We start from the raw sequence: 8,905 nt of genomic DNA on the forward strand, positions 1-8,905 counted from the left end.
TTATGACCCCCCTGAACTATTTAAAATTGAAATTATAACACCCCTAAAAATCCACAACCATATTTATGTTGAGAGATGAGATACACCCGTTTTTGACACATGTAAAATATATTTAATTTTTTTTAATCAATTTTTTATTCATTTTCTTCTACAATTATTACTTCATTATTTCATTCATCTTTCCTTCTACATCTCCTTATTCATTTTCCTTTCAATTCATTTTTCTCCTTTCTCTTCATTTTCTTCTCTTTCTTCAATCTCAAAAGCCATTTTGGTCCAACAACTGTAATAGATCATTTTTTATTTATTATACTTTCTCTTTATTTTTTCTTTCCTTTTCCATTTCATTCTCTTTTCTTTTACCAAACTCTCTTTATTTTTTTCAGCCTTGCCTTTCATAACTCATTCTCGAATCGGCTTGACCTCTTTAACTTCCCCCAACAACAAACACAAAAGTGAAGAAGACAACAAAAAAATAGATCTAAATTCCATATCAGTTTTTAAAAAAAAAAACTGAAATGGACCTGCTAGTGAGTTAGGGATGTAGGGTGGAAGAGGCAAATTAGGTGCTGATACCAAGACCCTCCTTAGGATCTTGTGTCATCGAGGAGAGTCGGAGGCCTCTCAGTTTGTCAAGATGCAATTCAAAATCCCCAAATCTGGAGCTTAGTGTACTTGTCATGTATATTTTTAGAGGACCTAGCGAAACCATGGATGAGATTGTAACATAGACACTATCAAAACGCTTCTTTTTCCTTATTTTTTTGGGATCTAATTTGTATGAGAACAATTTGGTGCGACGGATTCTTTTTCTTCTTCAAGGGATGTACTTAAAGCATAGTTTTTTGTTTCCTATTCCATGTATATGTCTAGTGTACAATCTTAAACCTGTTTGGGACGCATGTATGTATAATTTCTGCTCATGGGAAGACAGATTTGTACTATTAGTTGGAAGATTTTGAAAATTGAATTGTAATGTCCCGGTAAGTGAGGTATTAAAAATTATCATCCTTGTTGCAGAGATCTTCTAACTCATTTTAAAATTTATGACGACATTGAAGTCGTAAATAATGAACAATAGCGATTTTAAAATTCCGACAATCTTGAAGTTGGAAATAATGAATAATACCCATTTTGAAATTTTCGACGAATTTGAAGTCGAAACCAATCGATTTAGTGCTTGGAGATAAGAAAAATGATAAATTAATTTTCGATGTCATTGATGAGTTGTTGGATGTCATTGTTTATAAGAAGAAGATGAAGAAGAAGAAAGAAAGAAAATGAATAAAGAAAAAGAATAATTAAAAATGAATAAAGAAAATAAAGAAAGATTAAAAATAATTTTTTAATAAAAAAATTGTCCTCACTCTCTTTAAAGAGAGTGAAACACACTATCTTTAAAGAGAGTGAAACACACTCTCTTGTCATGTAAGCGTTCAGGGGGTAATAATTCCATTTTAAAATAGTTCAGGGATAATAGGTCACCTTTAAAGGTTGACTGTGTAGTTAAGATTTCGACTAAAGGTTGGGGAGTAATAGACTATTTTCTCAAAAATTATTTTCATATTTAAAATATAATGGAGTCACTATTCTGAGACAAACTATTAAAGAAATAGTGTCACATAAAATAAATACTAATACAATGATACATATTTTTATTAATTGGACACACATATGAATTCAACTTTTTTTTTTTTGGTTTCCCAAGGTATTCCCACAGCCAGCAGTTGTGAGATTAATCCTCCGTTCCTCTGTCAATGCATTAAGCGGTAGAGAACTGACCACAGAGTTTGCTCCATTCGCCAGAGGTGAGGATCGAACCTCCAACCTCTTGCTTAAGGGACATAGCACTGAACCACCATGTCAACTCTAATGGTTGAATTTAACTTAATTAAACATATGTAGCCCATCTTTACCTGTATCGTTCAGACTCTCCAAAAATCTCGTCGTATTAGTGTTAGAACCTCAAAAAATACATTATTTTTTAAGGATATCTGGCATGCATCTGCCGACATTTTCAAAAAGTCTGAAAAATACAGATTTTACGAGGTTAATTTTGTATGTCCTCTGTTACAACTTTATTATCATCACGAGTAACCAAATTAACAAGAAAATCAAAAACATCATAAACTTATTTTCATATTTAAAATATAATGGAGTCACTATTCTGAGACAAACTATTAAAGAAATATTGTCACATAAAATGAAGAATAGTACAATGGTACATATTTTTGTTAATTGGACATACATATGAAATCAACTCAATTAAATATATGTATCCCCATCTTTATCTATATCGTTCAGACTCTTCTAAAATATTATCGTATCAGTATCTGAACCTTAAAAAAATACATTATTTCTGAAGGATATCTGACGTACATTTGCCGATATTTTTAAAAGAGTCTGAACAACACAGATTTTATGAGGCTATTTTTTTATGTGCCCTATTACAACTTTATTATCATCATGAGTAACCAAAGTAACAAGAAAATCAAAAACATCAGTAGCTATAATAGCAGATGCAACATCTTCTTTATGAAGTGTACTTCTTCTTTTTTTTTCATACAAATTATTATTTTTTGTCATAATAATCCATGCTTTTTTTGTGAGTTCTTCAATAAATAATTCACATGCTTTAGAAAAAATAATTGGTGCTTCACCAGAAATCATTTTTACATCATCACTTGATTTCTTCATTATTTTCTTTATTCTTGCTAGTGGTAATGAATGTGGACCTGTTTTTCTTGAAAGTATTCCTGAATATGCACCTGCTTGCCTCATTTTTTATCGAGGTTCTATCAGAAACAGTCTCTCAAACTTCACCAGATAAGGATATAACGACTGCGTAGACGCTGCCCTCACTAGACGCGACCTATGGAATTACACCGATCGCAATATGAGACCTCCACCAGATTAGGGTACGACTGCATAGACACACCCTCCCTGGACTCCACTTATGGAATTACACCGGTCGATATGATTAGGGTACGAGACACAATCACCTTAGACCTCACTTATGGAATTACACTGGTCGATATGATTAGGGTACGAGACACACCCTCCCTAGACTCCACTTATGGAATTACACTGGTCGATATGAGACCTCCACCAGATTAAGGTATGACTGCATAGACGACACTATCCTCCCCAGACTCACTTATGAAATTACACTGGTCGATATGAGACCTCTACCAGATTAGGATACAACTGCGTAGACACACCCTCCCTAGACTCCACTTATGAAATTACATTGGTCGATATGAGACCTCTACCAGCTTAGGATACGACTGCATAGACACACCCTCCCTAGACTCCACTTATGAAATTACTCTGGTCGATATGAGACCTCTACCAGATTAGAATACGACAACGTAGACACACCCTCCCTAGACTCCACTTATGAAATTACGCCGGTTGATATGAGACCTCCACCAGATTAGGGTACAATTGCGTAGACACACTCTCTCTAGACTCAACTTATGAAATTACGTTGGTCGATATGTTATAGATATGTAGGAAATTTCGATAAAAATTTGTAGGAAATTTTGTTAAAAAATTGTAACTTTTTTTTTTGGTTAATAGGAGTGAATTTAGAGTTTTGTGTGAAAAAAAAAAAAAAGAAGTTTATAATTTGTTTGAATTGTTTCAAGAATGATATTTTGCATGAATATATATATAGATTTAATAGCCGGCTAACTTTGGCCGGCTTAGGGGTATTTGCTAAAGACTATTTCACAAAATTATTTAATATTCAATATTTGGATTATTTCCCTATAAAATTTGATAATTTTTTATTTAAATGTCAACTTTTTTTTTTTCTTTGTTACTAAGGTGTGGCATCTTATTACTTTGCTGGTCCGGCCCTTTTCTGAACCCTACACGTATATATAGCGGGAGTTTTAGTACATTAAACTGTCCTTTTAAAGAGTGTCATCTTATTATTTTGTTGGTCCGGTCCTTTTCGAAACTCTGCTCATATATAGCGAGAATTTTAGCACATCAAACTGTCCTTTTAAAGTGTGTGTCATCTTATTACTTTGCTGGTCCGTCCTTTTTCTGAATCCCACACGTATATAATGAGAGTTTTAGCACATTGAACTGTCCTTTTAAAGTGTGTCATCTTATTACTTTGCTAATCCGATCCTTTTCTGAACTCCGCACATATATTGCGAGAGTTTTAGCACACCGGACTGTCCTTTTAAGATGTGTCATCTTATTACTTTGCTAGTCCGGCCCTTTTTTGAACCTTGCGTGTATATATAACGAAAGTTTTAGTATATCAAACTGCCCTCGTGTCATCTAGATAAGGGTGTATGTCTTTCAGAAACAGCCGCTCTACCTCTATGAGGTATGTGTATTCAGTTTTTCGATTCCGATTTTCTTTAATATTGCACTTATAATATTGTGGATTATTTCACTATTTGCCCCGCGTTTTAGTTCGGATACTTATATTTTTTCACTAATTAATGAGATAATTGAAAAATGCTAGTGGTCAATAATCATATCAAATTAAATTTTTAATATCAACTTTCATGTAAAGCATCATTTAATTAAAATACATTGAAGTTGACCAAATCTAAATTCTATAATTATATTATTGCTTATCAAGACAAACTACTACTTTTTGTGAAATTGACATATTATTTAATTTAAAATGATCCTTGTTGATTATCATTATTTAAAACTACTTAAATTAATAAAATGTGTAATCAAATAGTACTTGTTAATTATGAATAAAAGCATCTTCTATGAATTATGCTTGAAGAATTTTAAAATGGACTAATAATGGTATTATTTTTCTCTTATAATAAAGTGTGTGGTCAAAGTATTATGTCACCTTTGGGCTTTGATTTTAGAGCATCCAAAAATATTTGTTTAGGACAAATATAATTGTTGGTAAATCTTTTTTTTATTAAAATCTCATTCTTTAAATTGGATTATCTCTTGCACATTATAGTTAAGAAGAGTTTCATTAATCTTTATTACTGAAAATCCTGATAGTAATTTGAAGCTTAATTACGGAAAATTTCTATAGTTTGGATCTTAATTACAGAAAATTCTGACATTTTACATAATTACTGAAAATTTTGATTTTGGGTCTGTCGAGATACATAATTAGCTCCCGATACATCCAATAAAGATATTTTTTTTTTCCTTTGTAAAGATACATAATGAGCTCCCGATACATCCAATAAAGATACATTTCTTTTTCTTTTGTAAAGATACATAATTAGCTCCCAATACATCCAATAAAGATACATTTTTTCAATTTTGGATCCGTCGAGATACAGAATTAGCCCCCGATACATCCAATAAAGATACATTTTTTTCCTTTGTAAAGATCCATGATTAGCTCCCGATACATCCAATAAAGATACCTTTTTTTTTTCCTTTGTAGAGATACATAATTAGCTCTCAATACATCCAATAAAGATACATCTTTTCAATTTTGAATATGTCGAGATACAGAATTAGCTCCCGATACATTCAACGAATATACATAATTAGTTGAAATTTTTGTAGTTTCTTTGTAAGGATGGCGATTTGTGTAAATATGGTAAATTAAAGTGTATTTTTATGTTATTTAGAGCCCTAAAAAATTTTGTAAAAAAACTTGACACCTTTTAATGATTCTTATACGGTAGGGTTATTATTCAGGTAGTTATTTTATTTGCTATCGAAAGTCATGGCGAGATAGATAGAATTTCTCTACCTTTAACTAGAGGTCTCGAGTTCAAAAACGGGGGAGAGGAATTCTGATAGAGGGCGTCTTACCCTTTATTAGACGTTGTGCAATATGAATCCAAATTAATCCAGGCTCTAGTTTTGTAATAATTATTATTAGGAAAAAGTGTTAGAAATATACCTAAATTTTAGCGAAATTTATTGTAACACGCCTCAACTTTGCGGGGGTTCTATGCCCCACCTTCCCCCTTCGACTATTTATTATCGTCTTTTTGTGGCATATATTTGTACAACTGGACCATTTCAGACCCTTATGCGCCAATGCATGTGTATTCACGTAATGGTCCAGCTGGACAAATATATGTCATAGAAATACGGTAATAAATAGGGGTGGGCATATTTTGGTTTAAACCGAAAAAACCAAAAAAACAAATCGAAATTTAATTTTGATTTCGATTTTTCGGATCGGATTCGATTTGTAATTTTAGAATTTCGATTTTTCGGTTTGATTTTCGGTTTTTTAAAAAAAAATCGGTTTAAACCGAAAAACCAAAATTTTATAAATAAATAAATAATATATATTTTATTATATATATATATATATATATATATATATATAATATAATATATAATATTATATTATATATATAACATTTAGTAATTCACATTCACAATTAACATTTAACAACAAATTCGCATACCCCGCAGGCTGTTTATGGATTGTTTTAATGACTCAAATATTTTATGGACTATTTTGGTGACTTTGGACTGTTTTATGGACTATTTATGCAGAAAGTATGTTGTTTCATGGACTATTTTTACGAGTTTTGTGTTGTTTTGTACACTATTTATGCAAGGTTATATTATATGTAATGATTAATGACGTTATGTATTATGTTAAACTTATGATTATTTCATTTCGTTTCATCCATGTTGAGTTATTTATAATTATTTATATTTGGGAATGAAAAACAGGTTTGAAAAAATTAATTTTTCTAAAAAAATCCATCAATTTTAAATGCTCAGTTATGAAAAAGAGAGGCTAACTACCTTAATATTTCAAACCGAAATAAAAATCCGAAATAACCGAACCGAATTTGTAAAAATCGAACCAAACCGAATTTATTTAGGTTTGGTTATGGATGTCATTTTTGCCAATCCAAAAACTGATAAACCGAACCGACATTAAACAATCAGACCAAACCGACCGAACGCCTACCCCTAGTAATAAATAGTCTAGGGGTCATAGGACCTCCAACAAGTTGAGCAGTGGCGGAGCCACAGCCAACAAAGGGTGGTCAGATGAACACCCTTCGTTGGAAAAAATTTTCGAGTATATAGGTTAAATATAGATATTTATGGTTATATACATGTTGTTGTACACACTTGACAAGCTAGAGAAGCATAATCCAATGGTCAAGAGTGTGCATTTCTGCATCAACAACTCGGGTTCGAACCTTGGTAGGTTTAGCAGTGCTTTATTTTCTTTGTTTTTTAAACAGTTTTTTGCCCAAAGAAAAATATAAACACCCTTATTATTATTATTATTATTATTATTATTATTATTAGTATTAGTATTAGTATTAGTATTATTAGTAGTAGTAGTATTTTGTGAATTTTACCCATTTGGGCTTATATATTGACTCATAATAGCCCAAATTGCATAATTGTAAGTGGGCTTTGTCTGATACATTTCTCTTCACATCATATTGGTGTGAAATGATTCAATTGAAAAATGCAAAAGTACTAATATATACTTTCAATGATTATTAGAGACGGAGTCAGGATTTCAGTATTATAGTTTCTTGATTTTAGAATGACGACATCAGCGCAAATAATTGAATTCTAAATCGAATACACGCTTTCGAAATGACGAAAATATAGTTCACCACCTACATATTTAATGAATTTCTACAGCCATCAGATCTTCGGGGAGGCATAATCGTAAACGCGAGAAGGTCAAGAGTTAGAATAAATTCGTAGTAACTAGACCCTCTAGCACGAAATAAAACACAAAGAAGAAAAACATTGCTAAATGCCTCGTAGCCTCCCCCTTATAAGTATGGCTCGCTACACACTCATAAACGAGACTCTACTTGACATGGCTTTGTGGACGTCCAATGACCCTGAATTGGACTCTGATACCATATTAGTCACGATCTGAACCGAAACCCTAATCGTGACGAACACCCTAAACCAACCAAGGCCTGAAATGACCCCTTATATCCACCAATATTTGCAAGGATATAGTGAGTGACAATATCAAAAAACATGATTATATTATATGGTCCCCTAATACTTTTCTCAATCTTTTTCATTTGATATTATTGCTCATCATCATTTCTATTTTTACATACACATAAATCTTATTTTCTTATTATTAATCATTTGGTTCAAATTTTGTTTTTATAACAATATGGTATGTATCCAATATTTACTGATCCAATTAAATCAGATTTCTATTTTGTATCCCATTAAAGGAAAAATGCTAGTTTTATATCAAAGATTTTTTTATTTTCAAGAATCGAATTCAAGATCTCTCATTAAAAATAAAGGAGTGTCATCCATAACGACATTTATGGTACTAAGTACTTTTTCCGTTCGTTTTTACTTGTCACATTTTGATTTGACATGTTCATTAAGAAAAATAATTAATTACATGATTATTTTACTAAAGTATATCTCTATTAAATGATATTTACATTATGTTTTTATTTTAATTTAAAAAAAAAAAAGGCAATTAAGCGTAAAATAGGGAAAAAAAAGTTTTTTTATTTAATATTACAAAAATGACAAATAAAAATACAGTTAAGTTAAAGCGAACGGATGGAGTACTAACCCTTCATTTCTACTCTTACACAAAAGAGAAAAGATAGATTTGATGGATTTTTAGCTAATAATTACCCCATCATTTATATATCTTTATCATGAATAATTAATACTTATTAACTTAATTACTTGCCTTGGTTATTAGTGCATTTAATTATGTACTCTAATACAACTCATGAGTCATGATTAAAGAACTTAATTAACAATAATATAACCTTTGAAAAGTTTTCATGGATCACATGATAACATGTCATTTTACTTGAAGAGGAGGCTACCTTATCGTAAAGTGAAAAAAGAAAAAAAAAATTATCAATTGGAAAGACCCAAATAATGTTGAGTACCATGAAATAAAAAGTTTAAAGAGATAATCATCCAACAATTCCAAATTATG

This window comes from Capsicum annuum, unplaced genomic scaffold (genome assembly GCF_002878395.1).
Source record: "Capsicum annuum cultivar UCD-10X-F1 unplaced genomic scaffold, UCD10Xv1.1 ctg3868, whole genome shotgun sequence".
In the NCBI taxonomy this organism is placed as follows: Eukaryota; Viridiplantae; Streptophyta; class Magnoliopsida; order Solanales; family Solanaceae; genus Capsicum; species Capsicum annuum.